This window comes from Dromiciops gliroides, chromosome 2 (genome assembly GCF_019393635.1).
Source record: "Dromiciops gliroides isolate mDroGli1 chromosome 2, mDroGli1.pri, whole genome shotgun sequence".
Taxonomy (NCBI): Eukaryota; Metazoa; Chordata; class Mammalia; order Microbiotheria; family Microbiotheriidae; genus Dromiciops; species Dromiciops gliroides.
The window spans coordinates 508,069,756-508,087,580 of record NC_057862.1 but is presented as its reverse complement, the minus strand read 5'-3'; the positions used below and the strand labels follow the sequence as shown (position 1 = coordinate 508,087,580).

The following is a 17,825-nucleotide window of genomic DNA, read 5'->3' as shown; positions in this document are numbered from 1 at the left end:
TGGATTCAGGAAGACCTAAGTTCAAATCTAGCCTCAGACACTTGACAAAAATTTACTAGCTATGTGACCCTAGGCAAGTCACTTAACCCTGTTTGCCTCAGCTCCTCATCTGTAAAATAAGCTGGAGAAGGAAATGTCAAACCATTGCAGCATCTTTGCAAAGAAAACCACAATCAGGGTCATGAAGAGTTGGTCACGACTGAGAAATGACGGAACAAAAAATTATTTGAGAGCAAGAATTGTTTTGATTTTGTCAATAAATGTTTGTTGAGTCAAAAAAAAACCACCAACAAACCTGGGTTCAAGTACCATCTCTGACATATACTTTCTTTGGCATTGCAAGTGATATTGGGCAAGTCTCTTAACTGCTCAGTTTACCAGGGAAGTCTCTAAGGTTGTAAACTGCAGAACACATTATAAACTACATTAACAGAGGAAGTTTCTCACTGGTGATTCTGTATACAAATGAAATCACAGATACTAGGCCATTTAATCACTCAGTGTTGTTTGATTTCAGAAATAGAACCAATAATCACAAAGATTTAAGATAGCATCACTGAGAACAGACTATGCCAAAAATCCCATTTTCTATTTTTAAACAAAATTAGTAGATGAGGTCAGGATAATGCTGTAGACTTTGCATACTTGTATTTCAGTGGACATTTGACAAAATTCCCCCATATTTTTGTAGGCAAGATAATAACATAATGCAAGCAGGACTGATTGGATGACTAAACTTGATAAATGACTTATAACGTATTAAAATCTACCTGGGCTGAGGTCTCTGAGTGCCCCAAGGATCTGGCTCTGACGCTGGGTTTTTCATTGTTTTATCAATGAATTGTATAAAATTAAAGAAGGCATACTTATCAAATTTGCAAAGGACACAAAACACTGACAGATAGCTAGCATGCCATCAGGATCCAAAGGATTTTAGGATGACTAGAATGATGGAACAAATCTGAAGAAATTTAATAGAGATGAATTTAGCAGAATAGAGAAAAAGTGACTAGACAGCAGTATTGGAAAAGGGCTAAGGATTTTAGTTAATTAAAAGGCCAATATGAGTGGAATCCAAAATGGCAGCAAAAAAAAAATCTAATACAATTTTAGACTGTATTAAAAGCCATATAGTTTTCACATTGTGGGTGGTAATAAGTACATTGTACCCTACAAAAGTCGAACCATCTAGAGTATTACCTTCATTTGGGGGCATTGGAATTTAGGATGGACATTGACAAATTAGTGTAGATGCAAAAGAGGATGACAAGTAAAATGAAAGGATTCTAGACTTTGTCATACAAAACTAAATTGAAGGAACTGAGGAATAAAAGACTAACAGGAGATATAATAGATATCTTCAAGCATTTGGAGGGCTATTATGTGTAGAATAGATTAGAATTTTTCTGTTTTGGCCCAGAAAGCAGAAATAAGGTCAAAGGATGGAAATGATAATTTGTCAAGGATGGTATAGAATAAATTCTTATTTAGGTATGGGCTGAACCTCCCAACCCTGATATTCTGTGATTTGGTGAATGAATTAGGAGTATGTATGTGTGTGTGTGTGTGTGTGTGTGTGTGTGTGTGTGTGTGTGTGTGTACACAGAGATATAGATATAGATAGATAGATATAAAGAGATGCTATTGAAATGAATTAAGCTCTCAGTAATGGAAATTTCTAAGTAAGGTCTAAAAAGTTTGGCTAAAGAGAAGTCAGTTTCAGGGAACTATCCAAATTATTTCATTGTTTGGGAATCTTGAGATGTAAATAACTGGGTCAACATTAAATGAGATTTGAAATAACCTCCACTAAAGTACTACCCCCATATCTCATGATGATGTGGAGGTGACCCTGAGTTGGTGAAGGCTGTGCCAGCAGAGTACAAGCTCAGGCAGGTCCTGCCAAGCTGGAAAGACTTCAAGTCCAGGCCCATTGATAGACTGTATATTTGTCATCTGAGGCTCAGCAAAGCTGTGTCTGGAGAGTCTCATCATCAGGTTAGCAGCCAAGTAATGAATAGTTTAGCCACAGCTGCTCTTGAAGACCTACCAAATTCTTGAAGCTCTACTAAGGTAAAGAGTGGTGTTGCTCAATATCAATGGAGGGAATACTAATATAAACAAAATTACAGATCCTTTCATTAGGGAAATACATTTATTATACCATTAGCAAAGATCACTTATTTTCTCTATTTTTTTGCACTTGTGGCATTTGTGATCTTGTGAAGGTATATAAGGTATAAAAGAGTCCCCCACCCTGTTTCTTAAGTTGGACTAGCCCAAGAATTCTTCATTTAGGATCTGTGGATGTTTATTTTTAATTTTTATTAACTATATTTCAATATGCCTGGATTCCTTTGTAGTTCTATATATTTTAAATGCATTTGAATGCATTTAAAAACATTATTCTGAGAAGAGATCCAAAAGTTTCACTGGAGTAATAAAGGGATACATCACAAACAAAAAAAATCCAAGAAACACCTTACTGGTTCCAGTATGCAAAGGGTGATAACTGTGAGATTCTGTATAGCATTCTAGTCATCTATTCCTTCATACCCCCAACCACATTTTTAAATGTCTATGTATGTAAACAACTATACACACGTGCACTCACAGCCAGTCATTCTTTTCCCCTGAGGTTACTAAAAATTGTTTTTGTTGAGTTGTTTCAGTTGTGTCCAAATCTTTGTGACTCCATTTGGGGTTTTCTTGGCAAAAATACTGGAGTGGTTTGCTATTTCCTTTTCCAGCTCATTTTACAGATGAGGAAATTGAGATGAAGAAGGCTAAGTGGCTTGCCCAGGGTCACATAGCTCATAAGTGTCTGAGGCCAGATTTGAACTCTGGTCTTCCTGACTCCAAGCTCAGTGTTCTATCCACTGCACCACCTCACCGATCTACTAGAGAATGGTTCAGGACATAAGCTTATGCAGCTGTGTAGACTTTAATTGGATATACTTCAATACTTACAATTTTTTTTAAAGGAGCAGGAAGATAAAGAAGGAAAAGATAAAGGGAAAAAAGAAGAAAACCAAAAACTGAGGACACTATGAAAAGTCTGCTTATCTTTGTGTTAGAAATTAAAACAGCAGAAAGAATAACAAAAAGGTGTTCCACTGTATATAAGTGTGTTTAAATTTTACAATTAGGCCTGGAATACAATAACAGAAGAACCATGAAGTAGATATCCTCCATTATCCTTTTGGAAAAAAAAAATCTTCTATATGGCTTCCAGGGTCATACACTGTATAAAGGATCAGAAAATGTAATTTAGAAATTAGCATCCTTAAGTTTGAAGGAAATACTAAAAGTTTTATAAAATGAGGGAATGAGCCTTAATGGTATCTTAAGATCCATTCCAGTTCTAAAATTCTGCACCTATCTATATCTAGCATTACTTTGCCAAATAAAGTGCTGCTTATGAAATACTTTGTTACCACCATCAGAGGGTTTGGAATGTAGACAACCAAAGCTCACATCCATTTAAACGTACTACTTTCTTCCAAAGCATCACTCATTATTATTTTTATTATATTGGAGGTTTAGTCCCCAAACCCATCAGCCAGGAAATGTATCATGTTGAACTGGGAAGGGACCTTAGAGAGTATCTAGTCCAACTCCCAACTGAGACTTCATGAGAGGAAATGAATTACCCAAGGTAACACAAATAATTAGTGGCAAGGCTAGGATCAGAATAGAAAAGGATTTTCAGAATAAGCTATAGAGTAGTTATATACACTAGTAGAAGTCAAATAGATACATTAGATTTGACACATGAATTTTTGTCACACACAATGTTTGCTAGAAGTAAAAAAGCAAAGTCATAAAAGCAACAGGTAGAAAAGTAAAACTACTATGTGAGGGAAAGGAAGAATATTTCTGGGACCTTTAGACATGGATAATTGAACAGTACATTGCTATGTAGAAGCAGATTAGGTGGAAGGGCTAAGTCTGAAGAGGCAGAGAATAATATAATCATAAGGTAAAGTAAGACCTCCTGGCCAATATTTGGCTGAGACTGCCCTGAGGAATATGTACAATGTTTAATGCCAATGAGAGGGAAAAAAAGGTAAAAGTTAGTAGTAGATGTAAAGAAGGAAATTAATTAAAATGGATTAAACTTGCTAAAATATATTGCCTGTCAGAATAATTAAAGACTAAGAGGTGAAAATGTGATAATCATATAGAAAAAATGTTTTAAAAATGTGAAACAACTAGGATGATAAAACTTGATAAAAACTTGGAAACATCTGTCCATGTTACATTACTCACCATCGCATATTCTGTGGTCTAGACAAACCAGCTTTCTTGCTGTTATCCCTACATGATCCCTATGCATGAGCTAGTTCCCATACCTGGAATGATTTCCCTTCTCATTTCCACATCTCAGAATTCCTATTTTTCTTCATAGCTGAAATCAAGTGTCTCTTTCATTCGATCTACTTCTCCTCTCCACTCTCCTGGTTGCCAGCATAACCCTAATATGTGTATTTATCTCATACTTTTATTTTGTATGAGAGACAGCATGATAAAGTAGACCCAGTGCTCACCTCAGAAACAAGAAGAGCTTGGTTCCGGTTCTCCTACTGACACATACTAGCTATATGACCCCTGGCCAAACCTCTTCACTACTCATTATCCCAGGCAACTTTCTAAAACATAAACTGCAGGGAAGGAAAGGTACTAATATGCCTTGGTAGAAGGATTTTCCCATCTCAAGTAGAGGGGGAAGAGAGACAGAGACAGAGACAGAGACAGAGGTGTGTATAAAACAGTAGAGAAAAAAATATATTGATTATATACTTTGTGTATATATGCTGTCACCTCTGACAATGTAATAAGAGATTGATTGCAAGTTGTTTCATTTTTGTAATTGTATGCCCAACATCTGGCATATAGTGGGTGCTTAATAAATGCTTTTTGATTAATTGAATATAGGATGATGCAGCTTTAGGACAGTACAAAGCACACAGTGGTTGCTTAGAATCTTCTCAGTTGATTAACTTGTTCTTTAATTATTACTGGTTGAAGAAAAATCTGTACTGACAGACTTTTAGACAGGAACTAAAACAACTAAGGCCATTTGGTTACAGAAAATGAAATAAGTTAAAGGTGATAAAATCTTGGAACCACCAGGGGAAAATAAATTAGATGGCTTTTTTTTTCTTTTTAATATTTTTTTAACTTTTAATTTTTCTCTATTACATTTTTTATTTTTTTTACATATAAGGTATTTTATTTTTTCCGTTACATGTAAAGATAGTTCTCAACTTTTGTTTATACAAGCTTTACAATTTCAGATTTTTCTCCCTCCCTCCCCTCCCTCCCCCCTCCCCTAGACAGCAGGTAATCTGATATAGGTTATATCTATATAAAATTAGATGGCTTTTTATGCAGAGGGAAAAATTCAGAGGACAATGGTGCATGAATAAAAGGATATGTAAAATTAATAAATTTATGCAAGGAACAACATTTGGCAAATAGAAAAATGAAAAATCTATGAATGTTTTTAAGGCTTACATACTTAATATTTAATTTAAATAACAAATTCAAAGAAGATTGATTATAAAACTAAGAACTATTAAAAACCTTAGATATCACCTGACCTAACCCCCTTCTTTGACAACTAAAGAAACTGAAACCTGGGGAGTGAAAGTTCTTTGAACAAAGTCACAAAGCTTAAAAGTGTTGGAGCCAAGCTTCAAACTATGTTCCTCTAATTGCAAAGTCAATGCAACTTGAAATTATGCTGATTCTATAGAGTACCCAGGAAATAAACACAGGGAGTGGGTTGAGTAAAGATGTTGAGGTATAGGAGAAGTTAGGGTGAGAGCAGCAAGTTAAGGACAAAAGTAGGGAAAATCTGGGCTGTTCTCAGTAATTGGCCAAGACACTAATGCTACAACAACATTTCTGGATATGAAAGTGGGACTTTAGTTAGACTATATTAATGATGTTATTATAAAACTTCATGGGGGGATGGGGGATGGGGGAATGGAAAAGGGGAGTAGTATTCCAGGTGTCAGCACATATGTCCAGGGAGAATGAAGGGCAAAGAAATAATAAATGGCAGGTGGAGTTAATAGAAAAAGTTTGACTAGGTAAGGCAAATGAGTTAATGAATCATGAGACCTTATGTGGGACAAATGATATGCCCTATAGTGGCAATATTAAAAAGTCTTTGTTCAGGGACTAACAAAAAGATAACAAAGATTTGGAGTCAGTCCTGGATCCAAACTCTTTCTTTACCACAAACCAGTTATATGATGATGTGAAAGTCATTTAACCTCTCTGACCCTCAGTTTCCTCATTTAAAAAATTAAGATAATGATGCTTGTAATACTTTATAGGATTATGGTGAGATTTACACAAAATAATATATGTAAAATATTTTGTAAGCTTTAAAGTCCTACATAAATGTCAGGTATAATTATTGTTGATTGGAGCAAATGCCTTGAATAAGCGTATAAGATATCAGAAAAAGATGGGGGGGGGGGGGTAGTGGTAGTTTTTCAGTCAACCAGACAACAAGAATTTATTAAGTGACTACCGTATTCCAAGTACTGTGCTAAGTGCTAGAAGTATGAAGAAAGTCAAAAGATAATACCTCCTCTCAAGAGAAAGCTAGGTGGCCAGAGCCTGGAGTCAGTAAGACTACAACTCAAATTTGGCCTCCAACACTTTCTAGCTGTGTGACCTTAGGCAAGTCACTTAACCCTGTTTGCCTCAGTTTCCTCATCTGTAAAATAAGTTGGAGGGGGCAGCTAGGTGGTACAGTGGATAAAGCACTGGCCCTGGAGTCAGGAGTACCTGAGTTCAAATCTGGCCTCAGACACTTGACACTTACTAGCTGTGTGACCCTGGGCAAGTCACTTAACCCCCTTGCCCCACAAAAAAAAAAAGAAAGAAAAAAAAAAGAAATCTCAAAATAAGTTGGAGAAGGAAATGGCAAACCACTCCAGTATTTTTGCCAAGAAATCTCAAGTGGGGTCACAAAGAGTTGGACATGACTGAAATGATTAAACAACACATTCAAATGAAGAGCCTTGAATGCTACTCACAAGAATATAGATTTGACAAAAGTTATCATAGCCTGAAGGGTGTGTAGAATGCCAGGTTTTGCCACTTGCCATACAACATATCAGAAAGAAACAGCAGGAGGGGTAGACAAGGTAAGCATTTACTTAGGCTTCAGTACACAGGAAAGCAAGATGAGAAATAATTTTCACTGTCACTTTTAATAAATGCAAAAAGATTTAATGCCAGAGAATTCCACCAGTTGTGGCACACAGTTATTTATTTTATGATAGCTCAGGTCTTACAAAGAAGGCTCTAATACCTCCAATGGAAAGCAACATGCAGGACATTCACATTTTTTATGTAGGGGAAGGAGGAGAAGGACATAATTTTCAAACTTTACCTATAGCATAAAATCCTCTGCCAACAGTAGAAAAATGGCCAGGGTTCAGCCATGGAAAGCAAAAAGCTCTGAAATGTAAACTCCACCTGAGCAACTGCTAAGAGAAAGCAAGACCATATAGCTTCCTGATGCTTCTAATAAGATGCCAAGTTTATTTAAGATCTCTAATATGTCCATTTGATGCTAGTGTTAATGAAGGTAGTGGGAGAAGTTTATGCTTGAATGGGTATAGTTAGTGCATGGAATAGTTGGTAAGTTGGTACAGCTGGAGGGACTGAGTGTGGTACATCTGAGAGTGTGTCAGGAGCTTGGGAATCCCATTTGATTGTATGTGATTCTGATGTAGGGGTAAGTGAACCTAGGTGCAGGCCAGAAGATTGATCTGAAGGACAATGGAAGAAGTAAATTCTACAGCAAGCATGGGGAACAGCCCACCTTGTCTGTGCACTGAGGCCTGAGAGATTACATATGGTTATAACGTAATGCCATAGGTTCATGGGATATTTGAGTTAGAGTTTTAAGAGACCTTAGAGGCCATCAAGTCCAGCCTCCTCATTTTACAGATAAGGAAACCGAGGCAAAGGGAGGTTATAACATGCCCAGAGTCATATATCTAGGGTCTAGGGTGGAATTTTTGACCCAGATCTTTCCAACTCTAAGTCTCATGCTCTATCTACCATGCCATGAAGTAAGAATAAGAGACTATTAATCAGATTTGGTCTTATAACATTTTTCTAGATTGGCATTTTCATTTCAATTGGCACCATAATCTTTTTACTGGAAAATACAGTGCCTAAGAGTGAGAGATTAGGGAGCAAGTGGGTGTATAACCTGTGGCCCAGGGCTAACCAAAGGCTCTGGGCTCATATGGATCATGTCTAATATTTAATCAATCAATCAACTGATAAGCATTTATTAAGCTCCTACTTTATATGGGCACTGATCCAGGTGATACAAAAAAAAATCACACAGTCCCTGCTCTCTAAGAGTTTATATTCTTTTTTTTTTTTTATTGTGGAGCAATGAGGGTTAAGTGACTTGCCCAGGGTCACACAGCTAGTAAGTGTTAAGTGTCTGAGGCCAGATTTGAACTCAGGTCTTCCTGAATCCAGGGCCAGTGCTCTATCCACTGAGCCACCTAGCTGCCCTAGAAGCTTATATTCTAATGGAAGTATACAACATGTTACCAGAGTTGATATACAATAAAGAAACTGATTGGAGTGGAGAAGACAAAGACATCTAGGGAAACTGGAGCCCAAAAGGGTCATCTTATCTCATTGGAGCATTGTCCTCACTGAAGTTTCTCCAAGAAAATCTCTGAATATACTGATGGTATAGTTCATATCTAGCTTTCCCCAAAAATGGGTAATAGGGCTCCCAAATTCAACACAGGCATTCAAGGTACTATATGGGTATTGGTTATGGAATGGTCTTTATTTTTTTTTTAGTGAGGCAATTGGGGTTAAGTGACTTGCCCAGAGTCACACAGCTAGTAAGTGTTAAGTGTCTGAGGCCGGATTTGAACTCAGGTCCTCCTGACTCCAGGGCCAGTGCTCTATCCACTGTTACACCTAGCTGCCCCAGAATAGTCTTTATTTTACCCTACTAGAAAAAATTCAAAAGAACAGATAAAGAAACACATAAAAGACTCAAATGAACCATTATCCTTTTCCCCATTAGGTAAATATACTCTATGGGGATGCAGGTCAAGAAATCCCCTTTCCTCTGGACCCATACAATCTGAACAATTTGGAGAAAGCCAAAAGAGTTGGGAAGGCCTCAGCCTTCCTGCTTCAGGGGCCATGCCAGAGATGTTCTTCCTTTTCCAATGAGTATGCTTCTCTTTCTAACAGGTTAGTGTCCAAGTGCTTGAACTTTGGAGCTCTTGAGCTTGGGATTACCCACAAGGCAATCTCCAAGACCAATAAAGTGCACTCTCAGGGAATCTCTTCTCAAATAGTGTGCAATCACATCTACTGCCATTTGCTTCTGTAGGAACTCCCATCAATGCCCTGGCTATTTGGGCAGGAGAAGTCCATCTTCAGGAACTCTAGAGTCTGACCTGCACTTAAAAAAGAAAATAGGAAGAAAGAACCAGGAACTTGAGCCCGAGAAACCTTAGGTCACCTCGGCAAGCACCTTCAGTTCACTATATGCTTCTCTTGCATGTCTCCATTAACTATTTCAGGATTTCCCTATGTTCCTCCATCACAACTCTTATGAAGGTCCCCTCTATTACATTCTGAACTAGAAGTTCAAGGGAGATAGAGGAAAAAGAAAAAGAAAAAACCATGACCAACTCACTGTTATAGCCAATAGTGGAGGGAGGGGTCTTCTTGTAAGAATATATACTAGCCCCTCCTACTTCTGGTCCCCAACTCTCAATGACCAATCATCTTGGAGACAGCCCCAGTCATTGGGAACCAATCAGAGGACTTCCATCTGTCTTCTAATAAGATGCCTTCCTCGATAAGAGGGGCCCTACAAGTTGCTCCAGACAAAGACTTGTGCTCTATAATCTCATCAAGGTCACTGTAAGATTAATCAAGTAATCTAGGGAGAGGAGCCTCACCAGAACTGATCCCCTAATCAACTTCCCTCTATATACACAAAAAGTCTTTGTATAGAGGCTTCTAGTGTAGGAAGAACCTTTTTTTGCTTTCTTCCTTGATGAACATTTAGCAAACAGGGATAACTATAACTAAAATTGAATTTAGTCCTACTGATCTGTTTTAATTAATTTTTATTCCCCTTTTACCAACAATAAAGCTAAAGTATAAATGGGCCAACTGATTTACCTATCTGTATATGGAGTTGGCATGGATGGGCAAGAGAACCAAGGCCAAGATAATACTGAAAACTAGGTATTCCTGACTGTTAGGACTTTGACTTAACCACTTCACTATATTCCCTCCAAACACAGTTTTAAAGTTCATGCTTGGTTCTAAAGGAACAATTCAGCACAAACCAAATGCTGTGTTTTTCCCCAGTGAGCAGAAGTATCATGGTTCAACAGCTAAAACAATACACCAGGGGTTTATGTTTTATTTCTCACTCATGTTTGTGTCTTAGAGCAGAAAAGGCCTTTCATTTTGCAATGCTTCTGTGTTCCCACTTGCAAAATGGGGATGGTCATGCTTGTCTTGAATGAGTCAAGTTAAAAGACTTGGTGTCTGCCCTTTAAGTAGCATATACTCTGTCTCTCTTTTTAAAATCAATCATGAGCGGAAATAATAGTGATATTTTTCTGGGGTGACATCAAGGTAGCCCAGGGATGGTATTTCTGTACCTACCATTCTTACTCCCAAACATTTATTAAGAGCCCATTGTCAGCACTATGCAAAGTGTTAAGGCTACAAAGACTAAAAGGAAACAACTGCCCTCAAGGACTTTACACTCTATTAGAGGAGATAGGGTGTGCACAAGAAGTATATGTGAAAATATAAATATGAAATAAATAAAATGTAATTGGGAAAGGGGCATTAGTAGCCAATGGGAATCAGGAAAGGCCCATGTATGAGGTCGAGACCTTTTTTGCTGCCATGCTATTTTATTTGAATTCACTGTTAGTATTATATTTCAGGTATTAGTACCATTCAGTTTTAGAGACTTTAGAGCTCATCTAGTTCTCAAAACCATAACTGCTCAACAAAGGTTGAAAGAATCATCATGCTGCCTGCACCCACTACAAATTTATATTATATAATCTCAACTGGGCCCAGACTGTGGCAAGGCAATCCTTTTATATCTCCCCCCACTTCTACTGGCTACATTGCCACACACTACCTACAGTGGCTCTTCCAAACCTTTTCATACCACTTCAATACTCCCGTGACTCTCCAGCCCCCATGCCATCTCAGCTTTAGAATCTTGCCTTATAATTCACTGAAAAAAAATGAGGCCATTTGCTGAGAGCTCCCTCTTACCTCCTACTCATCTCACATCATTCAGATGCCTTCTGCCACTATGTCCTCCTTTACTCCTGTTTCATTTAATAAGGTGGTTCTTTTCCTTGTAATAGAAAACCCCTCTCTATGCCCAAGTAATCCCATTCCATGTTATCTTCTCCAGCAGACTGCTCTCTGTCATTTCCACTCTTCCATTTATCATCAATCTCTCCCTGTCTACTGCCTACTTCACTGCAGCCTACAAGTATGCTCATATATCCCATGTCCTCAAAAAAATCCTCACTTGTTCTATTCATCCCTGCTAGCTATTATTCCTTATCTCTCTTCCTTTTTGTAGCTAAATTCCTTGAGAAGACTTATCTACAATCAATACATCTGCTTCCTTTTTTTCTTTTTCTTCTCTTTTCTTAATTCTACAGCCTGGCTTCCAACTTCATCATTCAATCAAAACTGCTCTGTCCCAAAGTTACCAATGATCTTATTTTTAAATTCCAATAGGCTTTTTTCAATCCTCATTTTACTTGACCCCTCTGCAGCCTTTGATACTATTGATGACCCTTTTTCTCCTTGGTACTCTCTTCTCTCTAGGTTTTTGTGACACTACTTTAATCCTTGTTGTCTTCCTACCTACTTGACCCTTCTTCAGTCTCCTTTGCTAGATCTTCATTCAGGTCACACCTGCTAATGATGGTTTTCCCCAAGGACTCTGTCCTGGGCCTTCTCCCTCCGTATTAAATTAAATCAGTTTTCATGGATTCAATTATGATCTCTAAATTGATGATTCTCAGATTTACTTATACACCCCAAATTTCTCTCCTAGCCTCCAGATTAACATTTCCAACTGCCTCTTGGACATCTCAAACCTGATATTTCATAGACATACTAAACTCAAAATGTCTAAAACTGAACTTATTATCTTTTTCCCCCAGGCCCTTCCAAATTCCAAAATTCCCTTTCAAAGGCTACATCAGTAGCCCAGTCACCCAGGCTCTTACCTTATTGGTCATCCTTGACTCCTCATTCTCTCTCACCACCCCCATAAAAATGTATTGCTGAGTCCTGTTGATTTCACCTTACTAACTTACTTCTCTTACATATATCCACTTCTCTCCTCTGACACTGCCATAGCACTGTTTCAAGCCTTCATCACCTCAAGCTGGACTACTGCAATAGCCTGCTGGCTGTTCTCTCTGCCTCAGGTTTCCTCTCACTCCAATCTATCCTCCATTTAGCTACAAATTGCACTTCATACAGTACAGGTTTGAACATTTCACTCGCCCTTTGAGTCAAAGCCAGCATCTCCCTATCCCCTTGAGGGTCAAATATAAAATTGTCCTACTTTTTTAGTCTTCTTTCTTTCTTACTCCATGATTCAGTGATACGGTTATCTTCTTGTTCTTCACATAAGATGTTGCATGTCTGGATTTTATCAATTTTCACTGTCCCTTTATCCATTCCTGGAATGCCTTCCCTCATCATCTACACTTCCTGGCTTCTCTGGCTTTCTGTAAGTGCCAGATAAAACTTCACCTTCTCCAAGAAGGCTCTTCTGATAGTCCCTAATGTCAGTGTCTTCCTTCTATCAATTACCTCCAATTTATTTTACAATATAACTATATATATAATTATAATATAAGTTATATACTCACCTGTACATGGATATCTGTGTTTTCCCCTATTAGATTATGGGCTCCTTGAAAGCAGGAACTGCCTTACCCTTTCCCTGGATTTCCAACACTTAGCACAGTGCCTGGCACATAGTAGATGCTTAATAAATGTTTATTGACTGACTAAGGCTTACAGTGGTGAAGTGGCTTTCTTAAGGACAGAGAGACAGTGACAAAACCAGAATAAGAACCCATGTTGCCCAGTTTTTCATTGCATCATGTTAACTCCTTATCTTGTGGCTGTATTATTGTCATAACCCAACTGATTTCCCAGGCTCAAATATATTCGTCATGCTGCTCTTGTGTTATAATTTGACTTTTCTTGCAAAAGTATTTATCCAACATATCCGCACCCACAACATTATAGTTCCTTGAGGAACTACACTGAATTAAGAGAGGCAATATGCAGTAAAAGAGAGGTAATTGTTCTAATATATCCTGACCTGGTCAGATCATATATAAAATAGTATGTTCATTTGCTGGTACAATATTTTTTAAATGATGTAGAAAGAATGGAGCATGTCTAGAAGAAAGCAACAAGAATGCTGAGAAGAATCGAGAAGATGCCATGTGGAGATCACTCAACAGAGCTGTCTGCCATCAGCTAGAAGAAAAGTCTTTATGGAAGACATGATAGTTATTTCAAACATATGAAGAACTGTCACTTCAAAGAATGATTAGACTTGATCTCAAAGGGCAGAACAAATAACAGTTGGTAGAAGTTTCAGAGACGGACTTAGGATGGACATAAGAATAAATTTCCTAACAATAAGAGCTACTCAAAAGTGGAATATGCTGCCCCAAGAGGTAGAAAACTCCTTCTTAAGTACTATTGGATGTGTTTGAGCAAAGGCTGGATAACCACTTGTTGGAAATGTTGTTCAAGAGATTCTAGATCAGGCAACAGGTCAACTAATGGCCTTTGAGGTTCCTTCCAGTTCTTATATTCTGTGAATGTTATTTCATTTGTATGGACACCCCCACCAGCATTGATCACAGTCCTTCCATGCCTTGGTAGACCACCTTCATGGGTTACTGTAGCCATACACACACACACACACACACACACACACACACACACAAAATCTATCACTTTGTGGACAATCATCTGATGATGACTTTCTCAGCATTTAGCTAGCTACACAGAAAACTGGTAGATTAATTGTTCAGTCCATAATTAAGATCTTTCTATCTTGATAGTTTCTACAAGAGCTTGTGCTCTGCTGGCACAATTTTCTCCAACCCACCATCACCTCCATGTCATCATGGGTCATTAGAGAAGACTTTAGTAGAGGTACTAGATACTGTTAACTACTCTGACTACCTTCTTTTGCACAAATCAAATGCAATCAAGCATGATCAATAATAATAAGTGGTATTTACATAGTATTTTAAGGCATACAAATCTAATTGCATCTCATAATTTAGACAATAGACATTCTTTGTTCACTTGTTGTTTCTTATGCAGACATTTAGGTCAGACTCTTTTGATCAATCTCATTTGATACTTAAAAAAACCCTGTGAGGTAAGTAGGATTATTAATGTAATTGTACAGATCTAAGGAAAGTGAAACTGAGAAGAGGAAGTGACTTGTCCAGAGTCCTACAGCTAGTAAATTTTTGGAGCAGAATCTGAACTCACATTTTCCTGACTTCCAAATCTAGAACTATCCACTATGTAAGTTAGGGCAACTAGGTGGCACAATGGATAGGTCTAGAATCAGGATGACCTAAGTTCAAATCTGCTTACCAACTTGTGACCCTGAACAAGTCATTTAACCCTGTTTGCCTCAGTTTCCTCATCTATAAAATGAACTGGAGAAGGAAATGGCAAACCACTCCAGTATCTTTGCCAAGATACCCCAAATGGGGTGATGAAATCAGACACAACTAAAAAACAGTAACAAACTATCATTTAGTTGTGTTGTCATATGCATTGTGTTCTATATTTTAGAGACTGTGAAACTGAGGCTCAGAAAAGTAAAATAGCTTCCCTAGGTCACATAACCAGGGAGGAGCAAAGGCAGGATAGTAACCGACTCCATAATGGTCTTTCTACTATATCAGATTGTCTCCACAATTCAGGTCCATAAACTAATCTGTGATTTTCCAGGAAGGGAAAAGTCAGGTACCAAGCTGCACTTATTAACTCAACTTGTAGCAATGAAACACAACACAGAGCTAGTTCAAACAACACCAGCAATACCTCACTGTCACTAATAGGAGGACAAAGAATATATGAATGTGTTAGCACTTCACCTATTGCCCAGGTATAAAATAAGCCTTTGGGCTCAAAAATTAGACTCTAGTTTATACTGGATTATAAACTTCACAAGCACATTATCTTCATTTGTTTATACCTCACCAGTGTCTAACACAATGTTTTGTGTCATTTTCTAGATTCCTACATTAATTCCCCATGTCTATATCTCTCTCCAATACTGGACAAAACTGTGAATCCCTCTTAGCCTTCAAGAAATACGTGAAGTAGGAATAGGGGCACTAATAATAAGAATCTGGCATGACTCAAAAAAAAGAAAGAAATGGAGAGATAGTGGGTGAAGTAATAAGCAAGTTGTTGTGGTTAGTAGATTACTATTGAATAAATGAGCAAATGAATCAAACAGCAAAGAAAAGAGAAGAAAGTGGCTCTACAGTCAAGGGATTAAAGGAAGTAAGTAGATAGGAAGAAAGGCAAATGGTGCATACACAACTGTGGTTACTTTAGGATAGTTGCAAAATAAGTCATCTTTTAAAAAAAGTTTAGTTTTTAAAAAATAGTAGATCAGAGACTTAAAACTAATAACAAAGACTGTTAAAGGGAATAAAAAAATAAAAAATAAAACATCTTAGATCAGGGGGGTCTTATCATGGAGTCCATGAACTTTAGATGGAAGATAGATAGATGATAGATAAGATAGATAAATTGTCTGTCAATATAATTGGTTTCCTTTGTAATCCAATATATTTTATTTTGTGAATTTTTAAAAAAAACTATTCTGAAAAGGAATCCAGAGATTTCTTTTGGGGGAGGGGAGGAGGAGGACAATGAGGGTTAAGTGACTTGCCCAGGGTCACATAGCTAGTAAGTGTCAAGTGTCTGAGGCCGGATTTGAGCTCAGGTCCTCCTGAATCCAGAGTCAGTGCTTTATCCACTGCACTACCTAGCTGCCCCTAGATTCAAAGATTTCTAAAGGAGTCTATGAAGGACCAGTTGCAAAAGGAAGACTGAACATTTCTTCTGAAAATACATCAAAATCATGACGTTGTCTTTTAACAGGCAGTAATGCAATGAAAATGAATCAGTGGAAGAAAACTAGTTTTAAGAACCTATTGACACCTGTTTATATAGAAAACACAAGGCAAGAACTAAGAGTTCAAAAATGATCCAATTCATAATCAAATGAAAATACTAGGCACCCAGGGACAGGTTTTTTTGATTGGGTTTTTTTTAGACTGGACATTTTTCAGAGACTAAATTTAAGTATTTAATTTCTTTTTAAAGTATCATTCTACTGAACCTTTTAAAATTGTTCATTTTAAAGATGGCATTTAATGCACTCTGTTCTATTACAAGTCATAGAAACAAACCCTTTGAGGAATAGTATTCTTGGCACATGGAAAAGTCACAACATATTTATTTCAAGTAGAATAGACTGGAAGCATATAGACATCTAGATGACTTCTACTCCTAGTATCTTGAATATCATATGTTGAAGATGTACAGTGAGAATACCAGCTTCCTATTTCACAATCAGATTGAAACTGGAATAAAGATCATGTAAATGAATAATGTGAAAAAGTTTGAGGGATAAAACTGACAAAAATAAAAAAGAAATATTAAGTTTTTAAGGAACAAGTGTCTAAAAGTGAGGGGGAAATACTGTGGATTTTCTTTAAACCTTAAGGTTATCACAAAGGTAACCATAAAGATATCTTAACATATTATATCACCAAATCTATGAAACTATGATTTTTATCATACAGGATGTTCTACTGAAGCCAATCATCTGACTATCTCATGGTAGGATACAGATGCTTTGAAACTACATTTAATAAATGTTACTTATGTATTTGAAAAGACATCTACTTCACTATGTATACTTTTTAGAAAAAAATTTCCAGAAATTTTATTTTAAGTGTGACTTGAGAAGATAATCATTAAGACAAAGTGCAGTAACTCAGGAGCTCTTTCTTTAGAGAAATTCAGTAGTAGGGGAAAGAAGTAGCTATAAGCAAAGTACTTAAGAGTTATCAAGAGTGGGGCAGGGGGCAGCTAGGTGATACAGTGGATGAAGCACCAACCCTGGATGCAGGAGGACCTGAGTTCAAATCCGACCTCAGATACTTGACACTTGCTTGCTGTGTGACCCTGGGCAAGTCACTTAACCCCCATTGCCCCACAAAAAAAAAAAAAAAAAGAGTGAGGCAGTTAGTTGGTGCACCAGCCCTGGATTCAGGAGGACCTGAGTTAAAATCCGACCTCAAACACTTGACACTTACTAGCTGTGTGACCCTGGGCAAGTCACATAACCCTAACTGCCTCACAAAAAAAAAAAAAGAGTTGTCAAGAAGGATCAGCTTAAGCACTGATTACATTTATTAAAAGTTTGAAGGTAGACCTGCATGAGTAGAGGAAGCCTCCTTATCCAGGAGTTCCCTATGTCAACTAAATCACACATTCAGTCCCTATTCCTATCCCTGTTTCCTCTAAGATGATTTTGGTTTTGATACCTGATAGTTGTATCTATAAATTTAAAACCACATAGTCACTCGTTATTTTAAAATGTCTAAATGGTATATACCCTTTTCAGAGCATCTGGAAACAAG

General features: G+C 37.4%; 1 protein-coding gene across 5 annotated transcripts in view; it reads right to left on the bottom strand.

The window, feature by feature from the left end:
• Positions 1–17,825, bottom strand: part of DLGAP2 (DLG associated protein 2) — a 1,236,668-nt gene that overhangs the window by 1,213,136 nt on the left and 5,707 nt on the right. The window lies entirely within an intron of this gene.